Source organism: Felis catus, chromosome B1 (genome assembly GCF_018350175.1).
Source record: "Felis catus isolate Fca126 chromosome B1, F.catus_Fca126_mat1.0, whole genome shotgun sequence".
In the NCBI taxonomy this organism is placed as follows: Eukaryota; Metazoa; Chordata; class Mammalia; order Carnivora; family Felidae; genus Felis; species Felis catus.
Window position 1 is genome coordinate 34837232 of NC_058371.1, and position 20297 is coordinate 34857528.

The 20297-nt window shown below is 47.7% G+C and overlaps 1 protein-coding gene across 2 annotated transcripts in view; it reads left to right on the plus strand.

Moving 5' to 3' along the window:
• The first annotated feature begins 1543 nt into the window (after positions 1–1543).
• The window catches only part of LOXL2 (lysyl oxidase like 2), a 92081-nt gene continuing 73327 nt past the window's right edge, over positions 1544–20297 (plus strand). For both annotated transcript variants that reach the window (XM_045055385.1, XM_003984692.5), the window contains exon 1: positions 1544–1782. The gene's annotated coding sequence lies outside the window, so the exon portion shown is untranslated. The remainder of the gene's footprint in view (positions 1783–20297) is intronic.

Genomic DNA, 20297 nt, shown 5'->3' on the forward strand with positions numbered 1-20297 from the left:
AGTTGGATCAAGGGGTTCAGACTGCATACTGAGAGCCCTGGAGCTCTTTTTTTTTTTTTTTCATTTAAAAAATGTTATTGATTCATGTATAGTTGTAAGGAAGAATACAGAGAGATGCCTGGTACACTTTGCCCAGTTTCCCCCAACAGTGACATTTTGCAAAACCATAGCACAATATCACAACCAGGGTATCGACATTGACCCAATGTTATTCAGATTTTCCCAGTTTTACTTGTACGTGCACGCACCTGCACTTATTAAGTTCCGTGCAATTTTATCACCTGTGTAGGTTCCTGTATCCACCACCACAGTCAAGATCCCCAACAATTCCAGCACCACAGGGACTCCTGCTGCCCTTTGATAACCACACCGAGCTCCCTCCTGCTCCCTCCTCTCCAGCCCAACAGACCAGGGGACTGATTGGAGGAGGGGGAGGGTTAGGAGGAGGGGCCTGCAGAGACCCCATTTCTTCCAGGCAGAGCTCACAGGGGTTGGGGTGGGCTGTGAGTTAGGGACTAAGTTTGGGGGCCAGCATGCTAAGTTAGCCTGGCCACGGGAAGTGTCTAGAGGGCCAAGGAGGGGATGTCCTGGAGACCAGTGGATTTACAAATCCACAGTGAAGAGAGAGGTCGGAGCTGGAGGGGAATTTGGGAGTCACCACCTGTCACTGCTGGTGCTGTGGGTTTGCTAAGGAGGGAGGAAGGCAAGAGGATTGCCACCCTTCATGTGACAGACTGCTGTAGTCTGTCCCTTCTGGGTACTGCCTGCCCAGAGGCCCAGGGACAGATGCCTTGTTTTACAGCTGGCTGCCTCCTGTCTGGCCAAGCCTTTCTCTTGCTTAAGGAGCCCTGGGAAACCGCACAGAGGGCTCCCCCTACGTGTAGGACGCCCTCACTTTGCCCCCAGTGTGAGCCTCAGAGCCAGGCATGGAATGTCCCTCTGCAAAATATGCACCCCTTAGCTGTGTCCTGTTGGGTTCCCTGAGCGCAGAGCTTGTTAATCCTGGCCCTGCCGTGCGGGGAAGGACCTTAGAGGTCACTGAATCCAAAGCCTTTAATTACAAAGGAGAAAACCAATCTTCAGAGAGGGAGGCTTTGCAAAGGCCATAGATGTGATCTGCAGCAAGAAAGGGGGCCGTTTGTTTTCACGTTCAGAATCTGCTTCCCCAATAGAGAAGAAACCCAGGCGAGATGCATGGGTTTCGGAACTCCTTCACCGACCAGTTTTTATTGAACGTCTATTATGTGCCGGGCAGCGCTGAGTTCTCTGAAAACCATGGACCCTAAAGCTGCTGCATAAGGGCATCGAAGGGTTAAATTCCGGGAGCTGCTGAGGGTGGGGGTGGGTAGAGGAATCTCCCCGAGGAAAGGGCCCCCTCTCGAGCTGCTCAGTCTCCGGAAACCTGGGCGCGAAGAGCCTGGGAAGCGCTGCAACCTCTGGCGCGCGGCCTCCCCCGCACAGCCCGCTCGGGCCCGGGGAGGGGCCGCTCTCGAATTACAACAAAAGGGGCCGGAGGCCGGGCCTGCCGCGGTGGCCACCTCCCGGGAAGGGGGTGGGTTCGGGGAGGGGTTTGCCTTCCGACTCGCGTTAAAAGTACCGGGAAAAGCGTAAAGGAGCGACTCCGGCCCGCGGCTTCCTCAACTTGGATCCCGCTTCCTTCAGCGGCCTGAGAAGTCGGCTCGTCCCCTCTGCTCGGGAAAGGGGCGCAGCGGCGACGCGCGCGGAGAGGGGCCACCGTGGAAAGCTGGCCCCAGCCAAGCCAGCGCGGGCCCCTGTTGCCAAGTAAGAGCGCTCCCTGCTCCTCCCCTCCGCACAGCTGTAGGCAGGGGAGCGGGAGCGTCCCGGTGGGGTCCCCGGGGTCCGCTCCCTGCGGAGCTCCCTCTCGGCCGTGCTGCGGGTTCCCCGGACCTGCGTGGCGGGCACTTGGAGCGAAGGCTGCTTGCTCGGAGTGATGCTAGGACCTGCCGGCTAACGGGTGCCCCTTCCGACTCGGGCGGACCGGCCAGCCCCACCTCTCCCTGAGCCGGGCGAGGCTTTGCAGCTGGCGCGCCCCGGGGATCAGGGCGCTGTGTTCCTGGCTTGCCGGGGGCTCCTGCGACCCGGCAGGACGCAGCCCGTCGAGGCTCTGTGGGCCCTAGGTGCGGCGTGGGGCCAGGGTTACCCGGCGTTCTGGCTTTTGAGGGTATGGGGGGCGCGCAGGAGCGGGGAGTGCCCTGGGGTGTCCCCGGACTTTGGGGATACGGAGCGCACAGGGCTGGGGCAGAGCGGATGGGGGCCACCAGGGGTACGCCTGGGTGCTCTATCTCCCACTGTCTCGGAATTGGGTTTTCTCCCCAGCCTGCTAGAAAGGCTCGGCTGAGCGCAGGAGTGCCCTGAGTCCTGTAGGAGGACAGGCGCGGTCCGCTCCCAAGGTGTTCCCTCCCACGTCGTGCTGGCTTGTCCGGGGACCGGGGAACCTCTCCCGCCGTTATCACAAAGAGACCCTGGAGTAGGAAAGAACTAGCACAAGCTAACCCGAGGGTCGTACATGCAGGGTCGCCCCAGTGGTAGAGCAAATCCTAGCCCAGTACGCATCCCGCAGGACTCAGTGCCTACAGTTTTACGCAGGCGCTTTGGCCACTGCGCGCTGCACACCCTCCCCCCACTCCAAATCTGGGAGTCCTCTAACTGTAGCTGCCTGCTGGAGGTGTCGCTGTAAATCAGCGCCGAGCTAGAAATGATTGGAAGAAACAAGCGAAGACCACCAAAACCCAGCGCGGGTGGGGTGAGGGGACGCGGCGGAACCTGGTGGGGTGGGGGTGGGAAGCACTGAACTGCTCAAAATGTTAGGAAACCTCAGGTCCAGGTGGGAAGAACGATGTTCACCTAAGTCGGAACATGCCCAAAATTAATTTTGCCCCTAAAATCTTTGAACTCCGGGGTTCTAAAAACGAGCCCGATCATTTCTTTTTGCAGAGGAGGAAAAGCTCTGAAGCCCAAGGCCAGGGAGCTAGTCAGTGGGGGCTCGAACCCCTTTCCTGTACTCCGGCTCCTCCCTTATGCCACCGCCAGCCTGTCTGTCCAGGAACCCCCAAAGCCCATTTGTCACCTTTGCTGGAACTTTTTAGTTATTTATGGTGTGTTCTGTACTTAAAATGGTCAGGGATGGGGCTTAGAAGGAAGAGGGAAATGCTCATTTCCCTAGTCAGTACCCAGATGAATAACTGGCTCACTGGACCCTACCTTAGCTAAATTATTCATCTCCCTCTCCCTCTTGTCCTGTTCCCCTTACTGGTCCCCAGTATCTGCCCCAGAATGACCATTCACTCCCATGGCAAAGTGCATGCCCCCATTTGGCCCTGGGGTTCTTGGGGCCCAAAACAATTGAGCCTCAGTGGGGGGGGGGGGCAGTATGCAAGCGTCTGTGTGTCCCCCTGTAACTTTGTGTTAACAAGTGACTTGGTCTAAGGTGAATAGGATACTTAGGTCTGAAGACAAAGTGTGCAGTTGACTTTATAGGCTGGCTGACGTTTGGATGCATGGCAGACAGAAAATTCTGAAAGAGGCTTCCACCTGGGGTCCTGGCCGGCCTTCTCCTGGCCTTTTGCCATGTCCTTGTTCTCTGACCTCTGGATGACCAGTGTGGAAGGGTCTTGTGAAGGAAACAGATCTTCTGTGCTCTGGGGATGAACTTCAGTGAAGCTTTGTGATCCCCCAGCCCCCAATTCTGCAATGTTTACTTAAAAATTATCTTGTATTTGTGGGGGGGGGGGGCAGCGCCTAGGTTGCTCAGGGGTTTGAGCCTCTGACTCTTGATTTCAGCTCAGGTCATGATCCCAGGGTCGCAGGATCAAGCTCCATGCCAAGCGTGGAGCCTGCTTAAGATTCTCTCTCTCCCCCTCTGCCCCTCCCCCTCCCACTCAAGCTCTCTCTTGCTAAGATAAAAAAATAATAATAAATTTAAAAAATTATTTTGTATTCTGAAAAATTTCATATATGCATAGTAGAGAGAAGGCCTCCATATTTTCTCCCCTAGCTTCAACAGTTATCAATATTTTGCCATATTTGCTCCTATCTATCCTTTTGCTCTTTCTTTCTAAAGCAAATTCCAGATTTCAAATTTGATAATAATTCTATCCCTGTGTATTTCAGTGTGATCTTGAAAAATATTAAATAACCATTATGCCATTGCTATGCCTAAGAAAATTAACAATAATTCTTTCCTATCATCTAATACCCAGCCCATATTCAAAAATTTCCCACTTCTGGGGCACCTGGGTGGCTCAGTCGGTTAAGCATCTGACTTTGACTCAGGTCGTCATCTCACAGTTCATGAGTTTGAGCCCTACGTCGGGCTGTGTGCCGACAGCTCAGAGCCTGGAGCCCGCTTCAGATTCTGTGTCTCCCTCTCTCTCTGCCTCTCCTCCACTCATGCTCTTTCTCTGTCTTTCAAAAATAAATAAACATTAAAAAAATTAAAACAAAACAAAGACAAAAATTTCCCACTTTCCCCCAAAATGCCTTTGTAAAGTTGAGCCGAGTTCTGCTGGTTTTTATAAACTATGTTCATACTGTATGTTATTCCTATCAAACCACTTTTCTGTCCACTGTGTCGTTTGGTTATTATAACACTCCACCGAAGAGTAAGATGGGTACTGAATTCATTTTACAGCTGAGCACACTGGCAAACAGATAAGCTGTCCAGATGGCAAGGCAGGGATTGGCGAAGCCAGGACCTGACCCAGCCTCCTCATTCCTGGGCCACAGTGGCTCTGTTTCTCAGTGCTGCTCATGGGCTATCGGCTGTTCTCTGAAGTGTTCCTCTTGGCTCTGGCTGCATCCTGAGCTTATCACTTCCCGTACACCTGTGATTAGAAATCCGTGTGTAAATATGTAGTAACTGGCCATTTGGTGCTTGCGGTAAATCAGCTGCAAAGTCAGGAAGCCTGGGTTTATTTCCCAGCTTATTGTAGAACCGTATGAAAGTGACTTCCCTCTTGAGGACTCGGGGTGGGCCTCTGTGAACTAGGAAGCAGCATTTTCCCCCTAGTCTCTGGCTCCTAGGTCTGGAAGTAGGATGAGCAAATCCGCTGTCGCTGAAATTCTTGGACAAGACCAAGGCACCAGAAGGAAATCTCACTGAGAACAATTACCCATCATTGATCATCGCCTGAGTAGTTTGGCAGCTAGTGTCTATAGTCAGAGATTCCTAAATTTCATGACAGGGAAGAGGCTTCCCTCTGAAGTCCTTCAGTTATGGACAGCTTTGTCTATTCTGCCTTGGTCTGATGAGGATATAGAACACCAGAATTTTTTACTTTTAGCATTATCATTACTTGTGCTTATTTGCTTGGAAGTGGGGTGATAAATCATTTCTACATCTTATTAGTAAGACTCATGAATTGGAATTCTTCCTTGGCTGGCCGTGTGGGAAAATGGAATCTCTTATTTCTTGACTCCTAGATTTTCTGCTCTTATATTCATTGCCCTGAAATAGACATTGAATGAACACACCTTCCATAAAACAGGCAGTCAGGGACAGAGAAACTGGTTACTCAATCCCATTATTCAAACTGTAGGAACTCAAAGGGGCAAACCATTAACCTTGAATCACCTTGTCTTCCGGCAGCCATAAATTCTCTTCCCCCTTAGCTAATAGGCTGTCTCCGTGGGAGCAGAATTTCTAGGTGATGCCACATCAGCTGTGACAGTTGCTTCTTTCCTTATAGCGTTGGGAGCATTAGGGAGTAGAGTCCCGCACTCCTGGAGCTGCTTGGATTCAGAACAGCTTGTGATTATTGTTCATTCCCCTCTGGAAAATGGTCTTAGTGATCTGTCCCCGTGGCTGTGTCACATAAACCCAGCTGCACCGTGGACCCTGAATGGGCCACGAGGCCTCAGATGAGGTGGCCGCAGGCTGCCCCGCCCCAGAGCCCCCCGGAACCAGCAGAACTGGCAACCGTGGGCCAGGACTGGGAGGGCCAAGCAGATTGCACAGACATGCACCTGCAGCCATGCACTGCTTATCTTCTGCTCTCCAGCCATGTCCAGTTTCGAAGTGAGTCTTCAGACCTTCTTATTTTAGTAATTCCAGCTGTGCTCCTGCTGTTGCGCATGGCGCATGCTTGGCAGGGAACCCAACCTGGCCAGGTGTGCTGGCCGCTCCTGCCCGCCACGTGTGTCTGAGGATTCTTTTGGCACAGGACCATCCCTTCAGAATAGCCACTTATTCCAGGGTGATAAGAGTGTGATGGTGACAATTTAGATAAGATTTCTGTCCGGAGTTCAAAAAAAATCTTTGGCACTTCTCTTGGCAAAAACGACATACCCAGGTAAGTGATATGTGGCAAGTCCGGGGGTACAGTGAGAACAGACGCAACAGATAATGAGGATGTAATTAGGACCACAGTTAATCATTTCTTCTTACCCAAGGCTTTTGATGCCTTCGTGTGGAATACCTCCAACTTCATACTGTAATATCGCATGCGAATGATGAGACATTTTTCAAGTTGTTTCATTGTCAGAATCTGTTAGACAAGCAGACCCGTGGAGGTTTTGTGCAAGCTGCCATATGCCCTCCTTGATGCGTCCCCAACACAATGCTTAGAGTATCTTCTGGGAAAATGATGCTGCTTGCCTGAAAAGCATACGCCTAATGAGAACATTATGTGGATGACTTGTGAACAGCTTACTCTGCTCCGTTTCTTGTCACTGCCTTTGAACTTGAATCCATGAACTCCCCCACCCCCAGCCTTGTCCTGGAGCACCAAAGAGTAGCGGGATAAACATAGCACAGCTTTCCAGAGTGACAGCGTGACCCTAAGATCTAGTAAGAAAGATCTTTTCCTATCTTCCTAAATCAAATACAAATATAAAATTGAGTGCATTTTTAAAGTCAACTTCCTCCCCCACCCCCCACCAAGAATAGCACATGTAGGTGAAATGGCACCAATTCTAAGCATACGCATGTATACGCTTTTGGTTTTGTTTTTATTGTGATAAAATATCCACAACTTGAAACTCACCATTGTAACCATTTTTAGGTGTGGGGCTCAGTGGCTTTAGGCACGTTCACATTGTTGTGTGACGTCACCACCATCCACCTCTGGAACTTTTCCGTCTTCCCAAACTGAAACTCTATCCCTATTAAATACTAACCCCCTATTCCCCGCCCCCGCCCCGCCCCCACCTCCCAGCCTCCTGGAAACCATCATTCTACTTTCTGTCTCTATGAATTTGACAACTCTGGGTTCCTCATGTAAGTGGAATCATATGGTACTTGGTCTTTTGGTGACTGGCTTATTTCACTTGACATCTATGTCGTCAAGTTTCATCCATGTTGCAGCATGTCAGTTTCCTTCCTTTTTTAAGGGAATAGTATTCCTTTGTATGGACGTACCACATTTTGTTTACCCGTTCGTTCATCAGTGGTCACTTGAGTTGCTTCCGCCTTCTGATTGTTGGGAAGAGTGCTGCTGTGAGCATGGGTGTACAGCTACCTGTTCTGGATGTATTTTTACAAAATGAACATGCCCGTGTAACTACCGCCTAGACCAAGACTAGAACATTACCTGGAGCACACGGTAAAGCAAGAGGTTTCAGTTACATCTCATGCCTGCATGCGGCTGCTTTAGCTACACCTCGGGGTCTTGGGATTGGATGCTCGTTTTCTCTTCGCGAGGCAGTTTGCAAGAGATGTTTGAAAGACACAAACATCGAGATTCGTTGTGAGATTTAAGCCACTTATTTCCTTAAAATATCTGGGGAAGATAGTACAGCATATTTGGCCTTTGCAGCTGTATTAACACATGACCACTAAGTATGGTCCCTCCAGGCTCTCCCTGGAAGAAGGGGACTCACATCCACCTGAAGAACGGCCCTTTTATCAGCTTCTGCTGCAGCATGAGTTTTCAGCCTTGGGGGAAATTTTCGTGGCCATGTACTGCCTTCCTGTCTTATTTTCCTTCCTTCTTCCTTTCCTTCTCTTCCCACCGAGTCCTCTCTCTTCCTTCTTAACTAAAATGACTTATTAGTGGCCTTCTATGTGCCAGACACTCTGCCAGTCATTGTAGGAGACACAAAAATGAGTAAGACATGGTATTTGACACATGTATTTAAAATAAAATCATCGGTAGGGGCGCCTGGGTGGCTCAGTCGGTTGAGCGTCCGACTTCGGCTCAGGTCATGATCTCACAATCTGTGGGTTCGAGCCCCATGTCGGGCTCTGTGCTGACAGCTCAGAGCCTGGAGCCTGTTTCAGATTCTGTGTCTCCCTCTTTCTCTGACCCTCCCCTGTTCATGCTGTCTCTCTGTCTCAAAAATAAATAAACGTTAAAAAAAATTTTATAAAATAAAATCGTTGGTCAAGAATACTATTCTGATGGCTGGCCGCCAACCCCTTAGTGCCCACCTAGTGCCAACGGCAGCCTTAGAGCATAGCCAAAGAATTTGTGGACCTCGGGCTTGTTGCAACACGTGAAGAGAGGAAGATTATCCACCGGGTTGCCTAGAATTGCTCTAGCATGCCCATAACCAAGTGGTAAGAATAATTTCTTTAAAACACTTTTCAGCTAGGGGTACCTGGCTGGCCGAGTCAGTAGAGCACTGACTCTTGAGTTTGAGCCCCTCGTTGGGTGTAGAGATTACTTAAAATAAAATGAAATAAAATAAAATAAAAAGAAATAAAATGAAATGAAATAAAATAAAATAAAATAAAATAAAATAAAAAACTTTTAAGCTGCCTTGAATTCAGGTGCTCTGTTTGAGAGCCTTCTTCTAAAAATGATGCTTAGAAACATTTTAATGATGAGGACAAAAACACTAAAATTTACACATCAGTGAAACCCTGTGGGGTCTCTCATCCTTTCCAGAAAACCAGGCACTCTTGATTTTCTTGCTGTTTTTCCTTCCCCACAGCTCACAAAGCCAGGCCCATCTCTCCACCCCACAACCATGCCAGTTACACCAACATCGTGACATTACCCAGCAGCGAGAGAGTTGCTCGGCTCCTAATTGGCCTCCTTTCCCTTGGTCTTAACCCCCACGAGGCCCTCCTTTATGCAATAGCCACTAGTGATCTTTCCAGAGCAGGGGTGGTAAACTTTTCCTCTAAGGACGGATAGCAAACATTTTGGACGTCACAGTCCATATGCTCTGTGTTGTTATTGGTCCACACTCTGTTTTAGTGGGAGAGCAGCCACAGATAGCAAGTAAAGAACTCATTATGGCCGTGTTCCAATAAAGTTTCATTTCCGGAAACGGTATTTATAGATTTGGCCCGTGGGCTGCAGTTTGCTGACTCCTGCTCTAGATCACAAATCTGCCCTCATCACCGCCCCCTCCACCCCACCCCGCCCCTGCTTTACTGTCCATTGGCTCCTTATCCCCAAAAGGAAAACTCAGCATTTCTTAGCATGACGTTCAAGTTCCCTCTCTGCTGGCCCTCTGCTTGTCATCTCTCCCACCTCTCATCATCCCCACCCCGCAGTGCCTCTGCTTTTCATCTTGCTATCTGCACCACACAAGGCTTCCAAAAGACCCTTTGTTATTTCAGACCAGCCCTACCTGCTGCCTGGGATGATCTCCCCACCCCCAACCTGTCAAATTCAAACTTGCCTCCACAACCTGCTCAGTGTCAATGTCTAAGGCTTTTCCTGTTCCTCATCCTCAGGTGTGATCACCGCCTCCTCCTTTCACTCCTGTATCTCGTTCTGTACTGTTCCTGCTTCTGTAAGTATTGTGTGCACTCCTTGAGGGCAGAACCCACGTCAAAGTCATCTTTGAATTCCCAGTGCCTAATACAGTGTTTATCATGTAGCGGCTACTTCATAAATATATACTCTTAACACAAGTGTCATTTAAGTCCATTTTTTAACAGCTTAGTTGAGATGTAATTTACATACTATATAATTCACCCATTTAAAGTGTTCGAGTCAATGGCTATTAGTATATCCACAGATATGTACAACCATCACCACAGTCCATTTTAGAGCATTTCACTACCGGAAAGAGAAACTTGTGTGCCTTACCTGTCACCTCCTTCTCTTCCCCCACCCTACCCTCACTCCCCACGCCCACTCCTGCTAATCTGCTTCCTGCCTAGATGTGCCCAATTCTGGATATTTCGTATAAATGGAATCAAACATAAGGCTTCTTTCACTTTACATGTTTCCAAGCCTTATTTATGTTGTGGCACGTAAGCATACTCCATACCTTATTATGGCCAAATAATATACCACTGTATGGATATGCCACATTTTGTTTATGCGTTCATTGCTTTTTTTTTTTAAGTTTATTTATTTTGAGAGAGACAGAGACAGCGTGAGTGGGGGAAGGACAGAGAGGGAGAGAGAGCATCCCAAGCAAGCTCTGCACTGCCAGCTGCACAGCCCAGTGTGGGGCTCAAACCCACAAACAGCGAGATCATGACTTGAGCCAAAACCCAGAGTCAGAGGCTCAAATGACTGAGCCACCCAGGCGCCCCTATCTGTTCATTGTTGGGGGACATTTGGATTGCTTCCATCTTTTAGCTATTACGAATAGTGCTGCCATAAACATTTGTATACGAACTTTTGTTTGAACATCTGTTTTTAATTCTTAGGTATATAAATAGGAGTGGAAGTGCTGGGTTGTATGGTAATTCTATGTTTATCTTTTTGAGGAATTGCCAAACTGTTTTTCACAACGGCTGTACCATTTTACATTACCACCAGCAATGTATGGAGGTTCCAATTTCTCTGCATCTTCACTAACACCTACCTTTTCCCCCTTAAAAGAAATGTATAGGGGCGCCTGGGTGGCTCAGTCGGCTAAGCATCTGACTTCAGCTTAGGTCCTGACCTCTCGGTCTGTGAGTTCAAGCCCCGTGTCGGGCTCTGTGCTGACAACTCAGAGCCTGGAGCCGGCTTCAGATTCTGCGTCTCCTTCTCTCTCTGACCCTCCCCTCTACTCGCACTCTGTCTCTCTCTCTCTCAAAAGTAAATAAACATTAAAAAAAATTTTTTTCAAACATTGTATAGCCCTCCTAGTGTATGCAAAGTGGTATTTCATTGAGGTTGTGATTTGCTTTTTCCCTGGTGACTAATGATGTTGAGCATCTTTTCAGGTGTTCATTGGGCATTTGCATATCTTCTTTGGGGAAATATCTGTTCAAGTCCGGTGCCCATTTTTAAATTAGGTGGCTTATTCTTATTGAATTGTAGGAGTTTTTTTAAATGTTATTTATTTTCAGACAGAGAAAGTGTGTGTGTGTGTGTGTGTGTGTGTGTGTGTGTGTGTGTGCAGGGGAGGGGGACAGAGAGATAGAGATAAAGAGAGAGAGAGAGTCCCAAGCAGACTCCTCACTGTCAGCACAGAGCCTGATGCAGGGCTTGATTTCCAAACCATGAGATCATGACCTGAGCCAAAATCAAGAGTCAGACACTTAACTAACTGAGCCACCCAGGCACCCCAAATTGTAGGAGTTTTTATATGTTCCGGATATTAGACACTTTTCAGATCTATGATTTACAGATATTTTCTCCCATTCTGTGAATTGTCTTTTCACCTTCTTGATAGTGTCTCCTTGTTTCTCAATTGACATCACATGTACTCAGCATTTATACTATAATGGATTCGGGGGATACAGAGATTATGTGCCCTCAAGGGGGTTCACAGGCTTGAAAGGGAGATAGACATGTAAATAGTACAATAAATACTTGATCACTATGCCTTTTTTCCTACCCATATTACTGCTGCCCTGGTTCATGAAACATCCGATAGTGCCTTTTGATGCACTTTAAATTTTGATGAAGTCCAATATACATATTTTTAATTTGTTGCCTGTGCTTTTGGTGTCATATTTGAGAAACCATTGCCAAATCCAAAGTCAGGAAGATTTACCCCTACGTTTTCTTCTATGAGTTTTGTAGTTTAGCTTTTATATGCAGATGTTTGATCCATTTTGGATTAATTTTTGTAAATAGTGTGGAGGAGGAGTCCAGCGTCTTTCTCTTATGTGTGGCTACCCAGTTATGCCAGCACCATTCTTTTTACAAAGACTGGCCTTTCCCCATTGAATTGTCTGGATACTCGTGTCCAAATCAATTACTGATAAATATATGAGTTTATTATTGGACTCTCAGTTATATTCCACTGATCTGTGTGTCTGTCCTGTGCCAGTACCACACTGTCTTAATAACTGTTGCTTTGTGTTAACCTTTTGCCCTTTTGAAATTGGAAAGTGTGAGTCTTCCCACTGGGTTCTCCTTTCTCAGAATTGTCTTGGCTATTCTGGATCCCTTACAATTTCACACAAATTTGAGAATCAGTTTTTCAATTTCCATGAAAAAGTCAGTTGGGATTCTAATAGAGATTTTGATGAATTCATAGATTAATGTGTATTCTCATCTTAATGACATTAAGTCTTCCAATCCATGAACACGGGATGTTTTTCCATGTATGTAGATCTTTAATATCTTTGAAAAATGTGTAGCTTCCTGAGGATAAATTCTGCGTGTCATTTGTTAAATTTGTTTCTAAAATTATATTAAAAATTTTTTCAACATTTATCTATTTTTGAGAGACAGAAAGAGTGAGAAAGAGAGAGAATGAGCAGGGGAGGGAGGGGCAGAGAGAGAAGGAGACACAGAATCCGAAGCAGGCTTCAGGCTCTGAGCTGTTAGCATTGAGCCCAATGCAGGCCTTGAACCCATGAACCATGCGATCATGACCTGAGCCAAAGTCAGATGCTTAACCGACTAAGCCACCCAGGGGCCCCTAAATATTTTATTCTTTCTGATGCCATTATAATGGAATTCGTTTTGTCATTTCCTTTTTGGATTGTTCTTTGAAAGTGAGTGGAAACAGTTAACTTTTGTATATTGACCTTGTATCCTATAACCTCGCTGAACTCTTACCAGTTCTAATAGTCTTTTAGTAGATTCCTGAAGACTTTCTATATATACATGTGGGTAGATTCCTAAACATAGAGTAACAGGTGTTCAGGAGGTAGATATATGGTATCCTAGAACAAAGAACAGCAAGACCAAAGTCAGGGAAGTGTGGAAGCAAGTATCTTCTGGGGACCACATGCACTCAGGTCAGTGTGGCTAAACCTACGGTTGTGGGTTGAAGCTAGTATGTGTCATGCTAAAGAAAGTGGAGGCATCCTGTAGCCACCAGTGGGAGCCGTGCCATGGCTGGAAATGCAGTGAGAATATTAGAATCATTCTTAGGAGGCCCCGAAAAGACTTGTGATCAGCACCACTGACACTGATCAGGTCCAAAGGTAGCTGAGAAAGTCTGCCTCCCCCAGGAAGAGCAAGAACTTGTAGGTCCGTGTGTATATGCCACTACTCTGCAGATGCCATTATCTCCAGGAATGATCATCAGTGACACAGCACCAGCTGGCATTGTGCAGCTGAGCCCCGCCAGCTTTGGTGATGTGGCGGTCAGTGCCTGCTATTACTCACCGGGCTTCTGGAAGGAAGCCACTGCTTCTAATGGACAGCAGAATCCCAGATCACAGGCTCTTAACAAAGTTGAGAACGGCACTCCTACCCCCTCCTCTGTGTAGCCAGACATTTCCAGACAAGGCAAAGATGTGGCTGCTCCCTCCTTTGCTGGGCCCCCTGGATCTAGTTCTCGTCTGAGGGGCTCAGGCCTGAAGAACTGACTGTTGACTGAGGTTGCATCACTTGGATGAGGGCTTGGCCTGGAAACTAGTGGGGACACAGAAAGTGTAGAAAGCCAAAAGTGAGTCCTGCTAAGACTAGCCCTACCTGAGGCACAAGGAAAGCTAACCAGTACCTCCGTGGCCACTCTTGAGGAGGCATCTCTTTGAAAAACTGGTTTGTGTACTCCCTCTAGCCCAGAATTCCCTCCACTTCCCACCCAGTATACTCCTCTTATGAGCATGGCCAAGCCCCTCCCCACCTGTCTCTGCCTGGACCAATGCTCCATGGATTTGCATGCAGTGGGTCTCATCCCTAACTACACTTCCTGCCCTAAAAACACGACTTGTTGGCAGTGATTGGATTGCACACCCTTCTGGCTCTGGCTTCTGTTTTCCTCCCCCTAAAGTGGTGCAGAAACTCAGACGAGTTTGGCTACTGATTGTAGCTCTGGGAAACAGTGTGTTTGGGGGGTGTGTACAGAGGAGGGGAGGTGGGGGGATGGTTAAAACCTGTTACCTAAGTGGTGTGTTAGGAGTGGTCAGTGGGTGAAGTGAAGCCCCTCCTTGGATTTTTCCAGGTTCTTGCTGATTTTATAATTATAATAGTTACCACTCATTGAGCATTGCTATGAGCCAGTCACTCTACTGGGCCCTTGATACTTCTTTTTTTTTTTTTTTTTTTGTAATGTTTTTTTTTTGTTGTTTGTTTTTTTACTTTTGAGAGAGAGAGAGAGAGACAGAGCATGAGTGGGGGAAAGGCAAAGAGAGAGGCAGACACAGAATCCGAAACAGGTTCCAGGCTCTGAGCTGTCAGCACAGAGCCCAACGTGGGGCTTGAACCCACAAACTGTGAGATCATGACCTGAGCCGAAGTCCAAAAGTCCAACGCTTAACCAACTGAGCCACCCAGGCGCCCTGGGCCCTTGATACTTCTTATGTGACTCACTAAGATGGTAAGACCCTTCTCTAGTTGCAGAAGCCAGATCTGGATCTTGACTACTCTCAGATGCCAACACTGTGTTCTTTCAATTATTGTAGGTTATCCTGGAGTCAGACTAGGCCTTCATTTTTTTAGGGCCACGGATTGGTTAATTTGAATCCAATGGGCATCTTTGCGTCACTCTGTTCCCACCGCCATTATAATGGTATTGCCTTCAAACAGCAGCACTGATTTTTGGGTTTTCTCTGCCTTTCTTTATGGACTATGTGCTATAGAGATAAAATGTGTCTCTTATAGACGCTATATGTATTTGGCTTTCCCTTTCTGATCCAGTCTGACAGTCTCCATTAGGCACACTTTTAAGAGTCTGAAATTGTACCTTCAGCCTCCCCGAGAAGCAGCCTGGTTAAAATGAGATTCCATCCAGAGCCAGAGATGGACTGTGGGGAACCCTAGTTGATCACAACAAATTATGCCCGACAAAGGCCTCTTTCTGAAGGCTGAAAAAAAAAAAATCAGCTTTATATGCTTACCTTCTCACCATTTCCCGGTGCCCTGAACATTCCTGCTCTGTGGCCAGAAATAGACAGGGCTGAGGTGGAATCTTTGGCCAGGGGCCAAATGGACCAGCCCCGGCCAAGCCTGGTGTCAAAGTCTGCATTCTTGTCTGAGGTGGTTCAGAAAGGCCCCATCATCCCCCACCGCTGCCCTCATTCTCTGAGCACGGCCCCCTCACCAAAGGCAGCCTTCTTCCACAAAGGAATGTGTTCCATGTGGGGCCAGAAGCAGCACCCGGACCACAGCTGGGGTAGCCTCCCCGCGGTGTGCTCTGGGCCATGAATGAGAACCATTCATCAGTCCTGCTGATCCAGCAGGAATCCCTAGCAGTGAGGGTCTGATGAAGGAGACAGCCCCCACCCCACCCCTTGACCCCGTATCTGAATGCCGACATCTGGCAGAGACATCAAGTGGAGCGTTCTGTCTGGGTGAAAGAATCCCACTGGGTTCTGTGCTCCCCTGTTCGGCGAACGCTGAGCAAGTGCCCTTTGCATCGTGGGCCACTGCTCATGGCTGGGGAGTGGTGCCATTGTTTATGCGACGAAGCAGGAAGGCCCGCTACTGGGAGCTCCGGAGCACAAGATGTGGAGCAAGGGCTGCGAGGAACGAATCATTTCCCTACCTCGGAAGGGCCTAGAAATGGCAGGGCCAGTCATGGAAAGCTGGAACCCAAGGGAGGCCTGCTTGAGGAGGGCCTCAGACAGTCGTGTTGGTGGGTGGGAAGAAGGGAAACGGTTAAGAGGATCAGCTTGTAGAAGAGCAGTGCTTTTGGCTAAACGCGCGCCGTGCAAACAGCGAATGGTGTTTACAGTGTGTTTTCCCCCCTCGTCTGTGCATGCCTTTGTTACTGACTAGGAATCAGCTGGGTCACGTGGGGCATTTTTTGACTGGGCGCCACGGAGTGAGGTGTCGGTGGTAAGGGGCCGTGGTCTGTCATATTGTTTAAGGCTACCCTAGGCCAGTCAATAGCCACTTTTCCGAAAATGTTTTTAGGCAGGCAGGTTCTCTCGCACAGAATGCCCCTTTCAAGGGAGGTGATGGAGTGATTCAGATGGGACCGCTTCTGGGGGAAGGAAAACGTTTGAAAGCCCCAAGGAAATCTTGAGACTCAGGGCTTCTTTTTAGAGTCGGCCTTTCATACTCTTTGCTAGGCAAAATGATTCAGCTGTCGAATAGTAGCCTAAGAAAAGGACCCTGGAAATTCCACTTTTACATTTCCTCTTTTGCCTTTTGGAGCCCTGTTGGGTTCAAGTTAGGTAAAGGATTTTCAAATATTCATCCATGATGAGAACAATGCCACTGTTGGAGTCATAGCATTGGATGACATAAACCCCATTTAAAAGTCTTATTTGCAGACACTACAGACAGACTCTCTGGAGCCCACCCTCCCATTGAACTTCGCACGATTTAGCACCCCACCTAGCTTATCCAGCACATGTGAAGACACCTATTGATTGAGGTAACTAAGCTTTTCTCCAAATCATATATTCTCTGGAGCAAATGTGTATTTCTAGTTTTCAAGTAAGTTGTTCCAAGAGCTGGATCCAGGAGGAACTACCTAAGCTCATCCTTGGGAGTTCCCAGTTCCCCAGATAACACTTGGGGAAACCTGAAGATCAAAATTAAGCACAACCACTTGCATAATGCGGCTTAGCATCTTGTGGTTGGCACTTGAATTGCCCGACCCAAGTCTAGCAGGCTCCACCTGTTTGAACCAAAATATTTTACCTGACATTTTTGACCACCTACCGTGGATCAGGAACATAAGAAGTCGACCTTTGATTTTTTTTTTAATTTTTTTTTAACATTTATTTATTTTCGAGACAGAGAAAAAGCACGAACAGGGGAGGGTCAGAGAAGGAGGGAGACACAGAATCTGAAACAGGCTCCAGGCTCTGAGCGGTCACCACAGAGCCTGACGCGGGGCTCGAACCTACGGACCGTGAGATCATGACCTGAGCCGAAGTCGGACGCTTAACCGACTGAGCCACCCAGGCGCCCCCGACCTTTGATTTTTGTAACAATCCTGAAAAGCAGGTGTTTCTTGCTTTCCCTTTAAAAAGTTGCTTTTTTTTTCTTTTTTTCAACGTTTATTTATTTTTGGGACAGAGAGAGACAGAGCATGAACGGGGGAGGGGCAGAGAGAGAGGGAGACACAGAATCGGAAACAGGCTCCAGGCTCTGAGCCATCAGCCCAGAGCCTGACGCGGGGCTCGAACTCACGGACCGCGAGATCGTGACCTGGCTGAAGTCGGACGCTTAACCAACTGCGCCACCCAGGCACCCAAAAAGTTGCTTTAAAGTAGATACCGTTTCCATTTGACAGATGAACTACGGAGACTTAGACAATCTAAGTGTGCCTAAGGTCACAGAGCGAGTAGTGGAAATGAGATTTGAACCCAGGTCCGCGTGCCTTTAAACCGCTTCCTGACAGTAGAGAGGTGGCAGCGGGTCCAGCCTGTTCTTCATGGGGGAGGAGTTGTGCGGCTGTCTGAATGGCTCACTGCTTATAGAGGGTGCTCACGGCCCTTGAAGAAGGTGAGCTGATGCTGCCTGACGTTTGTCAGGAATGCCTGGGACCTTCAATCCCAGTGATGTGAAGGAATTCTTCCCATATCTCTCCCAGATACTCCCTGGAGTATAATACCTCTTCTTGGCGTAGCTTACCCTAGTATCGACCGAGTGAAAGTTGTATCCTCCAGGGGACTGAATTGAATGTGAGAATGTCCTCAACTGCTTAGCCAGGAGCCCAGCGAGAACATATTGGGAGAGATCATTTAGCACGTTCTGATAAGCCACAGTCACAGCCAGCTTTCTCCTGGCACGCACTGCCTCTCATTCATGTTAATCAAACACTGCAGCCCATGGGCATCTTGCCTTGAACCCTCTGACGATGGCCCACTCCCGAGCTAAACTGTGTGAATAATTAAGACCATCTGCTGCAGTAGTTCCCAGACTTCAGTCAGATGAGGTTTTAACAATACTCTCCAAGGTGAGCTTTCCCCTTGTGAACTTTCCTCAGCATGCCTGGAGAGGGTCGCTGAAACCCTCTTGAGCTTGCTTTTTGGTTCGTGTGAACGAGCTGCAGATAGGTTCTGCTGACCCAGTTGGCTTGTGTTCAGGGTAGAAGGTGTCCCTGGAATTAAACATGGCCGTGGATGACCTGGGAGGTCTTCAAAGGTGAATGCCGAATAGATCTTCCTGTTGTCTAAAAACTCCCCCAGCTGTGGGATCAGATACTACATTTGGCCAGAGGTCTCCACCATTTTTCTGATGTCTTTAGTAGAATAAAAATCTCTGACTAAGGACTGAGAGAGCAGGTGTGAAGAGGAGGAATGTGTCTTTCATCAGTCCAAATGTCATCAAATGTCCAGAAAGGTAAAGGGAGAATTGACCATATTTGTTTATGATTAGGTGCCAGAGAAGGTAAGAGACATAGTGCTCTGCTGTTTGTTTTATTCAAATTAAAATTCAAGCTTTGCTTTTATTTTTCACCATTGGGAGCCTAATATATCTTTTTAAAAAATTTTTTTTAATGTTTATTTTATTTTTGAGAGAGAATGACAGAGCACAAGTGGAGGGGGGAGCAGAGAAAGAGGGAGACACAGAATCTGAAGCAGGCTCCAGGCTCTGAGCTGTCAGCACAGAGCATGATGTGGGGCTCAAACTCGAGATCATGACCTGAGCTGAAGTTAGACACTTAACCGACTGAGCCACCCAGATGCCCGGAGCCTAGTACCTTGCTTAGGGAAGCTCAAATCCTTTAGCTCAAAGCAGTCTTCTTAAGCAAATTGGTCACTGGGCAAGGCTGGGTATACCAGAGTGTGCTTTTCTCAGTCACAGGGATAAGAATGACTCATGAATAAACGTCTCAGTTCTGGTATCTGGATGCCTGGATGCAAATCCCAGCTCGATCACCTTTTAGCTATGTGACCTTAGGAAAATCACGTAGCCTTTTGTCCCTCAGTTTTTCCTCAGGGAGGTAGGGATGCTTATAATACTCTCAGAGGGCTGCCTGGAGCTGTGCCGTCCAATATGGCGGCCACCATCAAGTGGGGCCACCAAGCACCTGAAATGTACTTGTCCGCGTTGAGATGTGCTGTGCATGTAAAGTACCCACCAGATCTCAAAGACTTAGTAGAAGAAAGGGATGTAAAGTATCTCATTAATAGTTGTATACATATATATTTTTTAAATGTTTATTTATTTTTGAGAGAGAGACAGAGCACGAGCAGGGGAGGGGCAGAGAGAGAGGGAGACACAGAATGCAAAGCAGGCTCCAGGCTCTGAGGTGTCAGCACAGAGCCCAACATGGGGCTTGAACTCACGACTGTGACATCATGACCTGAGCTGAAGTCAGATGCTTAACCGGCTGAGCCACCCAGGCGCCCCTAATAATTGTATATTGATTACATACTGGAACAATAATATTTGGGACATAGATATAATATCATTAACATTCATTTCATCCATTTCATTTTACTTTTTTAATGTGGCTACTAGAAAAATTTAAATCCCATATGTGGCTCGCATTGTGTTTCTATTGGGAAGCTCTAGTCTAGAGAATTAAATTGGTTCATAGCTGTAAAGCACTTTTTATACAGGAATAGATACAGAATGAGTACAAGAAGTAAATAAATACAGGGTTCTTTTTTTTTAATCCAGCTTTCTCTTTAACAGAGTCTTACCTTAAAAATGCCAGCCCATGTAGTGTCCAGGTTGCTGAATAAAAGCAGAAGTCATACTTTTGGAAGAAGGGGGGGGATGCAAATGAATACATAAAACAGGCAGAGAGCAAGAAAGCGTATATGTCCCCGGGTGGGGGAACTAGTGGGGAATTGCTCACCATCATCTTTGCACAACAAAATGACCCGACCCCGAAGGTAGAGCACATCTGCCTCTCGGCACCTTCCACTATAACGTTACGTTCAAGGGGAAGGCTCTGGAGCTGTCCCATAAGCCTTCACTCTGCCTTCCTTCCTGAAGCTGGCATCTATTTGGAAATGGCCTCAGAGAGGGAATGGAATGTGCATGGCTTCCATGGCACACTCAAAGCAAGAGATGATGCCCAGCCCCCTCCAGCTTCCTGAGCATAGCTTAACGGTGTTGTAGGAGGTAAGCCGAGAAGGCAGAAGTCGCTGGAGCAGGCTTCTCAGAGCAGGTGGG